The sequence below is a fragment of the Mchenga conophoros genome, linkage group LG7 (genome assembly GCF_057382185.1).
Source record: "Mchenga conophoros isolate Kocher_MC1m ecotype Shallow Benthic linkage group LG7, M_conophoros_male_GT1.1, whole genome shotgun sequence".
NCBI lineage: Eukaryota > Metazoa > Chordata > Actinopteri > Cichliformes > Cichlidae > Mchenga > Mchenga conophoros.
In genome coordinates, this window is record NC_140532.1 from 9,449,650 (window position 1) to 9,461,742 (window position 12,093).

The following is a 12,093-nucleotide window of genomic DNA, read 5'->3' on the forward strand; positions in this document are numbered from 1 at the left end:
AACAACAGTCAGTTGGAGATTTTAAAACAGTACCTTGCTGCAGCAGCTCCCTTCATCTAATCTTCTCCAACACAGAGCACTCTAACGATCTCTGCTGGGAACAACAACCCTGGAAGGGAGGCAGTGATGCCCCTGCTCTTCCATCGAACATGTTCATTTTACATTTAAGACAAAAAGAAAAATCTAGTAAAGCTGTCATGCTCAGCTCAGGTAAACAATGAGTCAGTCATTAGTCTGGTAGAGCTAATGGAGCACCTACAGCCTACAGCAAAAATCATTAGAAGCAAATATTCAGTAATGACTGGTATACCTTTGCCACAACTAATAATAAATTTTTGAGGGTGTTTTCCAGACCCAACTAATGGTTTTCCATGAGTTACAGAGAAGAAGCAGGAGAGCCAAATGACAGTCTATGCACTACACAGGCTGCTTGCACTGTATTTTAGTAAAAGATGACTGCTCTGACCTTTTATTGCGAGTAAATGAAAACCATTGTCAGAAACAACACAGAACAAAACGAGCAGCTTGAATCAGCTGAGGCTGCAAAAAGTTTCTTACCCCCACTTCTTTCTGTGTGCTTCTCTCTCTCTCTCTCTGTGTGTGTGTGTGTGTGTGTGTGTGTGTGTGTGTCCCTACATGAGCTAAGCATCAGTTGCCAAGCTGTCTGGGACTGTTTCCGAAGCAGTGTCCATTGTTTGGGATTCAAATTTGGGCATCTTCATATAAAATGGATTGTCCCGCAAGAAAAACTAATCAGAATTAATGTCCCATGACAGGGTGTGTGTGTGTGTGTGTGTGTGTGTGTGTGTGTGTGTGTGTGTGTGTGTGTGTGTGTGTGTGTGTGTGTGTGTGTGTCTGTGGCTTGAAAAATCTTTTACAGTCTGTGGAAACAAAGTGTGTGTTCTTGAACTTGCTCTTCGAAAAGGCATGCACGTGTATATGATGCAAGAGCTTCAGGCAGACAGAGGTGTTGTACAAAACAACCCTGCACAGCTCATGGAGACAATGAATCCCACCATGCGCTGTCATCCCACAGGACAAAAACAAGAGAGAGGAGCCAGCCTCATGCCTGCAAGGAGATCTAATCCCCATACCTTTTTATCCCCTCTCCCCACCTCGCGCGCTCTTTTCTTAAGAATCAGAAACTCTTACAATTTTCTGCATGTTATAAAATCTTACGGTTTATTTGAATCTTCAGGAAGCACAGCAGGTGGTGAGTGGGATAAAAGCCAACACTAAAATAATTTTTATGAAAAACTCATTTTCACCTTGTTCAAAGTCATTTCACACAATATTAATGGTCGGAGGCTGCAAGTTAAACTGTGAAGGACTGTGGAGCAGTGTTCCTGGGCACGCCGCCTGTGTAAATCTGCGATATAATGTGCAGATAAACTGTTTTAACACCAGTGGGCGCCATGGGATCACATTTTCCCTTATTTCCTCAACCACTGAAAAGTGATTTTGAGAGAGAAAAGATTATTTTCTCTATCAGTTGATGCATCCGATTTAATGAGGAATAACAGGAAGAAAAAAATCTATCATATTACACAATAGATAGTTTGATAGATCGATCAATATATATTTCAGAACCATGGAGAGCTCCCAATACTTTGATTTCACTCTGCTCTGACAGCAAAATTTCTATAAACGACCTTGCCTTCTATCGCCTCGTCATCTTGCAAATACATTTGCAGTTCACAAATTGCAATATCTTTGAAGTTGCTCGTGAGAGAAGATGTAGTGATTGTGATGAATAAGCGTTTGTGATAAATAACCCAGAATTGTTTCATGGTTTTCATCATGAAATTAAGGCACATGCAGTTTCTTATTGTGATAAATGATGACTATTACAGATATTGTCAGAATAAAATTAGGAAACCACACTTTTGGTTAGCTTGAATAGCATGAGTACTACAAAGGCAAGGCAGTTGTGTGAGCCTATTTTGTAACAATCTACCATGTGAGTGGGGATCTAACAGTACTTTCAATGATAAAAAAGTCATTGTTATTCTGGCTTGTTAGCTGAGGGAACAGTGATAGAAAGCATCCTGGCAAATAAACAGAGGTTCATTGGTACAATAGAGGTTGGAACAGTGCACAGAATTATGCAATGAAATCTAACAGGTCTCCATGGAGCAACATGAGCTGAAGAACTCATAAATGTTTGAGGACCTGCTGGGGAAATATGTGCACGCCTTTGTCAACGGTCTCAGCTCACATGCTGAAGCTCTCATTGTAATATATACAGCAAAATGTTTTCTTCCACTTAAATCTACTGGAATTACTTTACAATCAAAAAGAGTGTCTCAGTCGTTTTTCCTTACTTGCGCACAAAATGACAGTCAGATGTAAACAACACCTGCCTGTCTCTGTGTGGTCTCCGCTTACTAAAGAAACACGGCTGGTGGTAATCATGACCTGCCCTCAATTCCCTCTACAACTGCCTGGTAATATGATAAAGAAAGACAGCCTGATTGGCCCTTCATGCCTACTGCCTTCCTCAAACTGCCCTCCGGCTGTCATCTGCTGCCATACTGCAAAGCTGCCTCCATGAGTGATTTATTCTTTTCCAGGCTGACTCCTGCATCACCCCTGCACTCATCATGCAGGCAAACAGACTTGAGAGATACACAGAAATGGCTCAAGAGGACAGGGCCTTCACAGAGCGAGATAACATTGACTCAAAATGGAATTTCTGCTGCATTTATGGGGATATGACATAGTAAAGTTTAGCAGAAAACATCTGATTAATGTTGCATGAGATAAATAACCAAAATGTGTATGGTTCCAGCTTCCAGATCCTCCATCCACAGCTCCGCTCACCTTGAGATGTGCCTTTGCTCAGCTTGTCCTCAGGGACAGAAAACTCTGTGCTTTGATTGTAAACAACCCTGTCCGAATTTATTATCATCTGCCAAGAGTGTGTAATCCCAAAGACCACTCCCTCACGTCTGTATTTCCATATTCATGAAAAATGTCGCTATTGAAAGTGAATTGTAACTTCTCTCATTTTCCAAGTTGAATTTTGCATTGTCATCACTCGTAATTGGGACGTTGGGCCCTAAAAGATGCAGTATGCTCCCTTTCCAGCTTCTTGTGACTGAGTAACACAGAACACTGGATGTTTGATCACTTCTCTTGTGCACTTCCTTTTGCCTTAGATGTTACATCACGGAAATCCATTTTTAAACGTATTCACATTCGATTCATCAAACAGAAGAAAATGATGTCAAACACTGACAGATGTCAGCAGAATATATCTCTCAATGGAAGATGTAAACAAGATTGTTGGTCCTTCATTAGCAGCTTCAGTGCTTTGCTAGGTTACAATATGTGACCAGATCACTCCTAATGACTGTGGAGCCACAAACAGTAATGAATGCAAAACGCATGAGCTGACTTAATGATTATTCTCCCATTTGAGAGTTTATCTTGATCAGCTGTCGGCAGATGTGGCTTCCTCTACAGCCCATTCTAGGTACAGAGAGAATCTGATAAAGGTGGATAGATAATATGCAAATAAAAAAGTAAAGGACTTCAAACATGCCATTTTTTGCGGGAACTGCAGGATGGAGTGTTCTCTGTACAGTTAACTTAAATAATGCTTTAGCTGGCCACATTTTTAGCAAGAATATAAGCAGAATATAAAGAGAGTGTAGTGTTTTTGTAATCGGCATGAGGATATCTGAAGTGATTTAAATGCATTTCTCAACAACTATAACTTTTCCTCCTAAGTTTTCCCTTCTCTGGCATTTTAAACTCACAAAGAGCTTAAAGACTTAAAGGTTTTGCACCACATTAACATGTTTGGAGAACAGATTATAAATACTTTGAAATATAATACATTCCAGTGCATCACCTCTCTAAAGTATGACCTTTCTGACAGGGTCTACAGCAATGATGTTGTATTGTTTTGCATTTTACACTATCATTGCTGTTCCTCAGGCTGTGCTCTTTTGGGCAGAGATCTTGGTGATTTCTGGGATCCACTGGAGCCACTTGCCCAGTTTGGGGGTCACAGGACATGAATACTGTATGTAACTTTAATGTACTATATAGATATATGTTCACTGGCTACTTTGTTTGTTACACCAGTTGAACTGTCACTAAGACAAATATCTAATCAGCATGATGGCATGACATGACAGCGCATTACAAGATGGTTAAAACTACCATGTCGTATGGATGTTAGTACCATATTTGCTGGTCTGCTGAGGTCCTAGGATTTTCCCACATAACCTGTGCTAAGTTTACAGCGAATCATCTGAAAAATAGAAAATATTCAGTGAGTGAGTTCTGTGTGTGAAAATGACTTGATGATGTCAGACGATAGAGGAAAATGGCCAAACTGCTTTGAACTGACAGGATGGCAAAACCAACTCACATCATAACCACTAGTTACACCCAAAATCTGAATGCATGCACATCCTGTTCAACCTTGAAGTATTTGAGCTAGCACAGCAGAAGACCGCTCATGACAGCTAAGAACAGGAAACTGAGGCTAACACACCATGTCACAAAGCTTAGGCCATCTTAAACTGGTTCCTTGAACATGACAGCAAGTTCACTGTTCTCAAACGGCGTCCACAGTCAACAGATCTCAACCTAACCGAGCACCTTTGGGATCTGGTGGAATCCTTAATTTGCATCTAGGATGCGCAGCTGACAAATCTGCACCATCTCCCTAATAATCTCATGTCAGTATGGGCAAAAAACTCTGAGGAATGTTCTCAGCACCTTCCTGAATCTGTGCCATAAAGAATTACAATGTTCTGGGGGCTAAATGGGGTCTAACCCGATACTACCCAGGTGTACCTAAACATTATACACAGGTGTTAAAGCAGTACCATTTTGGTATCAGTACTTCTCAACTGCATAATGAAGTTCACTTTTTCTGGCTTTAACTACCGTGAAGTGCAGTACTGCTCATGAATGTTGCTTCCACTTCCAGTGCATTATTCACATGGAATTCATCTGATGGGGAAGCTGGAAAGGGAGATGTAAATGAATTTAACAAGTAAAGCAATATAAAGTGTCTAATTATAGTTTCGACTTTGAATTTGCATGTCAAGCTATTATCTGCATCATTTGAGGAGTGGCTCTTCAAGGAGATAAATCTCACTCTCTGTCAAATGGGAATTTAAGCTATCATGTTGCAGATCAGCTCCCACACCTGAGGTTGGTCCACAAGCAGATCTAGAGCTTTGAATCAATTACCACTTCAATGCCCACAAACCCAGATCCCATTTCTCTCTGTCACGCTCGATAAAAGCCATTCCCTGACTTTCAGCGTACATTCTCTGTCTCTCAGTGCTGGAGCTGCTTTTCATTTGTTTCACAGATCTTTAAAAGTGTTGCCCATTTCACATTTTGTGAACTGACTCAGATCTCTTTCTGGAGTAAAATAACCCCATGCAGGTGTTAATGTCAGAGTTTAAATTTTGACTTTATCCCACACTGACCTCACTCTTTTTTTTCCTTTTGTTTTTTGAAGAAAAATTCAACCGTCAAACTGAATTACGTTTCACTCACTCAGCACTATTTTGTTTGGGTTAAAGATAACTTCATTGGTACAGTAGCACAAATCTTTTTCTTTTCTACACTTTACATTCATCTTGACTTCTGTTTATCTACAAAACCAAAATCTGTTTTAACAAAGATATATGTTGCTGTATTTTCCAGGGAATACAGTGCACATATGCACAGATACACAAATAGTTTTCTTACTATAGGATATGGAAGCCAGTTCTATATTGTTTTGATGAAAATAACAGTTTCACACTGGTGAAACAGACAGACTTGCAATCTTCATAAAAAAAATCCACTGCCAAATAAAAGGCAATAAAAAAAATGATCAGAGTTCAAACACAGAGGAGGAAAATAGATTTAAAGACACCCATTGAATGCATGATGAGATCAGTTGTGTAGATTCCGCACATCACAGTAACGCTTGAATTAGTAACACATTGTCATAAATAATTCCCTGGACTTGAACCCAGTAATATAGACACACGTGGGTAAAAACATTTGTTTTATGCGGGCCTGATGTCTCATTACCCTCCATCTATATGGACAGCATTTGACACTGCTCAGCTGAAATCAGCAGCAGCTTTCCTTGAAGGTGACTCTCATCAGATTTAGTCAGCATTGTTCTGTTTCAACCATGAATATGTAAATTGTCCTTTTTGGCTCCATTTGAGATGAGATCAATTTGTGGCTGAAGTGGATTGACTCGTGGACTTTTAAATACCTAGAAATCTCATTGACATGAGTGACAGCCTCTGCCCTTCTCAGGTGGAGAAGTGAGAGGAATATTTGGACAGTTGAGTAAGCATACGTGAATGCGTGAGTGAGTGTGCAGGACTGTGTGGGCTGTGTGTGTGTAATGTATAATTGTACCAGCAAAGATCTAATGCTGCACCTTGGGAATGGTGATTATCTGGAGTAATTCCTAGTTCTTTTCATTTAAATCTGACAAATTGTCAGCCACAGTAATACAATTTTGCTACCTTTCAAAGAAAAGAAGAGATGGTACAGATCTTTATTGCACAGGGCAGGTAAACAATGGCTGGATCCCTTATAGGCACACACTCGCACAGAGCACTTCTCAATTATTAATGCAGGTGTGGATTACCTCTGCAGAGAGGGAGAGTTTACATACAGGTAAAGAGTGAACCATTTCACTCCATCTGCCCCATTTCCAATTCCACTTTCATCTCCATCAGACCCCCTCAGCCATATCAGTCAATCAGATTCTACAAGGGGACCTCTGAATCTGTCTCAGCATGCACAAACAAACACACAATGGTAGCTAATGACTGGCCAGTTGCTGAAAGGCTTGTCTCATTCCTCTTCTCACAGAGGAGGTATTCAGTCCCCCCCCTCCTGCTTGTGTTTGGTCTGCCCTAGACTGGCTCCTCGTGACTCAGTTAAGTCCATCTGCTTTTGAATGGTCAGGTATTGTTTCACTAACCAGGATCCTCTTACCTCACACAACAAAAGAGAGGCCATCATTCCATCCTTACACACACACATTCACACATGCATACATAGAGGAACAGACAGTGGAGAGCAGTCTGAGAGCAGCAGTCACATTTTTCCCAAGCGTCTGACTGGAAGCTGCAAGGAAATCACGTTGTATCCAGTATTTCAGAAGAGTACCGTGTCCTTTGTCTCAGTGGTCGGTGTTTCACGACTGCATCATTCTGCACTTTTATCCATTTTGTCCATGTGCACTTCTGAAGTAAAGTTGTTGGTGAGACTCTCTTCTCTTGAGGTAGGACAGAACAAATTAAAAAGCGCTGAAGTTGTATTTAATGTATATGTGATTATAACCAACTAATAATTATTAATCATCATTAAAAGCAGACTTGCATTCTTTACAGCAGCATAACACTACTGCCCTTAATTTGGCATATTTTTTTAAACTTAAATGCATGGCATTAGCATCGCCAGTTCACCATGACATTAGCCTCATTAATTTCACCTCTTTTTAAAAATTGCGCTCCAAAGGTTTTTTTTTTCCTCTTCTTAGAAACCTGAAAATGGACCAAAAAGCTGTTGCTGTTTCATAACAGGCTCAAAAAGCCTATTGACACACTGATATTCAGGAACAGCAATATGCCTAAATTATTATTCAGATTTAAAGTTTTTAATTTAAAATTTTAGGAAAGTAGTAATCTTATTCAACTATTTGAAGCAACAGGGATCAGCAAAGTTATTAAGGACCGAATATCTCAGTACAAGATCCTTCATCACAAAAGTCTCAGATGTTCAATTAACAAATTTAATAAAGGAAGCTGTGTGGTAACAATAACAAAACCAGAAAAAAGTGACAGAGAAAAGAAGCAGCATGAGGATGTGGGTGAGAACCAGGATTTCTTTGAAAAACGAATAAAAAGAAAGCTTCCTAGTCTGTCCCAGGTCTTTTCTACTTTATTTTAACCAAAATGTTCTTAAAAGTAAGGATTTAAATTTGTGATACTTAAAATACACCTTAGTTTACTAAATGCAATGATCCTCTTGGATTCCTTTCATTGTTTGTGTCACATTTGATTATGAGTTTTAAAAAACTATAAAAATCTACAAACAGTATTTTAGCTCTCCTCCAGTGGATCATCATTACACTGCAGGAAATGGAGATAATCCCTTCCTCAGCAGGTCATACATTTCCCAATTTTTTGTAAATACTGGTAAATATTAACTATAATTGCACATGAATCAGCATATAACTGAATTAAAGAACACGGTGCTTTACTGAGATGTAATTTCATGCTGGATATGTGTGTGTGTATTAAATATAGCGCTGTAGAGGTATATCTATGTAAATCCCATTATTATTATTTAGCATTTTATGATGTTATTCCATTTTGCCAAAGGCAGGCATTGTTTTATTTATTGACTTAATCTATTTTATGTGGTTTATTTTAGGGCATTTTTTACATTTATTTTGACAGGGACAGTAATAGAGAAAAGAGGAACAAACTGCAAGGAAACAATATGTTGCAGATGATCCTCAGCTCAAATCCATTGCTTGTTGGTTTAAGTGTCCAAGAAATCTAGACTTGAACACTTGAATGTACTCTTAGAAATCAGGTGTGGATTCTGGCATTTTGGGGTTTTTTTGCTTGGAGTTTACAACCTTTTCTGTGATAACTGACTGTGAACAGCAGAAGTGAGCTGCTGAAGTGAGAAGGTAGAAAATAAATATGAAATAAGAGTTGGGAAAAGTAGAATTTGCTTGTTTCATAGACTGGTAGGCTGAAGAATAAACAGCAGTTCAAATATCTCCAGAAGAGCTGTAAATCATTCACTTCAATTCAATTTAAATTTATTCATATAGCACCACTTCACAACAACAGTCACCTCGAGGTACTTTATATTGTAAGATAAAGACCCCACTGTAATCGAAAGAAACCCCAACAATCACACAGCCTTCAAGCATTGGCGACAGTGGGAAGAAAAAACTCCCTAATAACAGGAAGAAATCTCCACTTGTTGCAATAGGCTGGGCGATAGGACAAAGGGAAGGAAGCAGGGAGAGACAGGACAAAAGGCAAACTATAGGAGAGAGACACAGACTTAATAACTGCTAATGATTAAACTGAGTAGTGGTGTATAAACAAACAGAGAGTGATGTTTCTATATTTCCAAAACTAAACTGACACACAATAAAAAGAAGCGAAATTAAAATGTTTTATATGCTGTAGTAGCAAATGTGAGAGCTTGGTCAGCTGACTGACGCTGTACAAAGCCAGGAAGCCACAGGTGGTAAACAGACTTTGCTGACATACATTAAAAGAGTGAGTGGGCCCTCAGTGCATCCCTTCCTGATTGCCCTGATAAACATGCTCTCTGTACATCTTTTCTTCTTTCATCACTGCTGCCCTTAGGGCTCCTCCTCACCTTCGCAACCTCTCCATCTGTTTCAATTAGTAGGAGTGCAGGGTGGAGCGCAGAGGTCGATCACGCAGGCACAAGGCTGCAGGTGCACCTACAGTATAACACACAGATGTCACTCTGTGCCTATTAGTGGGGAACATTGTCACAGATGAGAGCATGAGGATGTTACTGCTATAACAGAGCTGGAAAATGTAGGTTTTGGGGATGCTGGGACCACTCAGGCACATGGAGACAGGCACTGAGTGACAAAGTAAAGCAGAACTAAATGCTATGGTGCAGAGATATACCCTTACCTTCTCTCATCTTCTTATCCCTTGCACCTACATCGAATTCCCTCATGCCTGCATTACACCATGTTTGTGGTTCTTTTTTTAAAAAATCAGACGGTAATGAAAACACCTCCCTGAATAAAGTGCAACAAGCTAAGAGTAATGGCTTAAAGCTGTTTATTTTATTCATTTTTTTTTCTTGTGAGTAAGTCAGTCTAGCCACTCTTAACAGCATGCACATCCTTTTAATGCAACCAGCATTAACTAACTACAATGTGCAAAGACATCAGGTATACTCAGATGTCCTTTTCAGTGGACACCATAAGAAAATAAGTGAAATATAGATATAAACGTTATACAACAGGATAAATGACGCTTGTTTGCTTTCTTGCCTTGAGTATGTATGAAGCTCAGGAGACAATTAGCTTTCCTTATGCTAAGCATACAGACTGGGAAACAGAAGGCTTCACTCTGTCTTAAAAAAAAAAAGTCTGCAGTAGAATATGTTCTCTTTTATCCCCCCAATTATTTTTTCGTATATTTCTCTCCGGCAAGTGGAAATATTTAGAGAACTAAGATGCTGTTACCACAGGAAGGATTTGATTTCTCTCCAAATGCTCTCGCTGTCGGACAAAAGACCATCAGACAATCAAAGTTCTCCTGAGTTGTGTTTACTGTCAGTCGCCTAAAAAAAGTTTCTAGGGTAGTACTTTTAAATCCTAGAGTGTAATATCCATACTAACGCTGGACAATTAAAACTTAATCTAGCACCACTTTCAGAAATTTGTCAAACGTAGGGCCAAATTTGAAATCTGAAGAGTTTTATAATTATATTTTACAGGTCCCAGATGCCTGCCAGTCTGTTTTCCTGCTCTTGCACAGAAACGAGTGACTGAGTCATATCATATTATATTCATCTCTCTGTATCTGCAAAAAAGCCTCTCAGGGTGCTGGTGCAGTCATGAAGGTGATCAAAACCCTTTAGATCTGTACATCTGCGTGCCCTGAAAATACCAGAAGTCTTACTGCTTCCTGAGTGTCAGCTTTGACCCAGCACTAAAATAAAGCCGAGGACCTCTGTGTTTGTGATGACCCTAATGAATGTCAGTCAGGTCAACCAATGGCAAAGTTATACTGAGGGCCTTCAGGGATGAGTGATAGAGGATGTGATACCAGCAGAAAAGAGTCAGATGCTCTTTTGACTCTCTCTCAGTCGCAGGGAGGAATGCTAATGACATTTTCCCTGAAGAACTGAAGAAATACAGGCAGAGAAAAACTAATGACTCTCTATCTCTGTGGTCATAGCAAGCCTGCGGACAGCTTGTTAAATCTCACAGCAGACCAACAAGATGTTACTCAGAATGCTTAAAGCCATCTGCACACAGAAAATGTCTGGCATTTAAAAACAAACGTAAAAGAAACAGGATCCATGATAACAATACCAAAGAATTTAGAGGGTCGTCCCCAGTGTGTTTGCCCAGAAATGTGGGCGTAATACACAAGGACAAGATATAAGATTGACCATAACTAAGTATATTTTCATTGTTGATATTTCTATTATTTCAACATATATATATTTCAGTTCCATTAACTTGTTTGGGTGTAAAAATTTCAGAGGAAAGCTTGTCTATCAAAACATTCTCCTAACAGAAACTCTAAAGGTCATTACTTAGTGTTCAGTGTTGTGCAGTTATGTATTCAATAACTTCATACACAGCATGTACACACAAAATGCCTTTTCAGCTTTTGTTGCCACCTAAACTAATATCTGCTATCATCAACGCCAGGAGGCTGAATAATTGGTTATATTAGAGTCTCTTCCTATGAGAATCCTGCCATGATTAAGAAAATTATCATACCCTAGTGTGTTATACAAATATGCATTCATGCACACACATGCAAATGCGCACGTACGCGAGCGCGCGCACACACACACACACACACACACACACACACACACACACAGACAACAGAATCAGAGTTCAGGAATTATGACTGAAATGACTCTTGTTGAATTGGGGTCATTCATTTATTGTACCAACATTCCTCTGACTGGAGCTCAACTTCCATCAGTACCCTTACAACTAGTAGTTTGCAGTACTTTATTGTATTTAGTTCAAACACGATTATATACTCAAAAAACAACCAACCAAAAAAACGCAAATACATGTTGGAGAAATATTGGATGGGCGAGCAATATAACAAAATTACTCTCCTCCGGAGAAGATTTTAGTGCCATGAATATAGCAGTTGTTGTTTCAGCTCAACAACAGGCAATTAGACTTTACAAAGAATAATTTCTCCCAATCTGACACCGAGTTTCTCTCTGTAGACAAAACAAATTCTGTAGATGCCTCTCCTTCATCCCTTCCTGCAGAACAATGCCTGTAGGAGGCTCGAAGAATGACTGATGGTTTGTCTT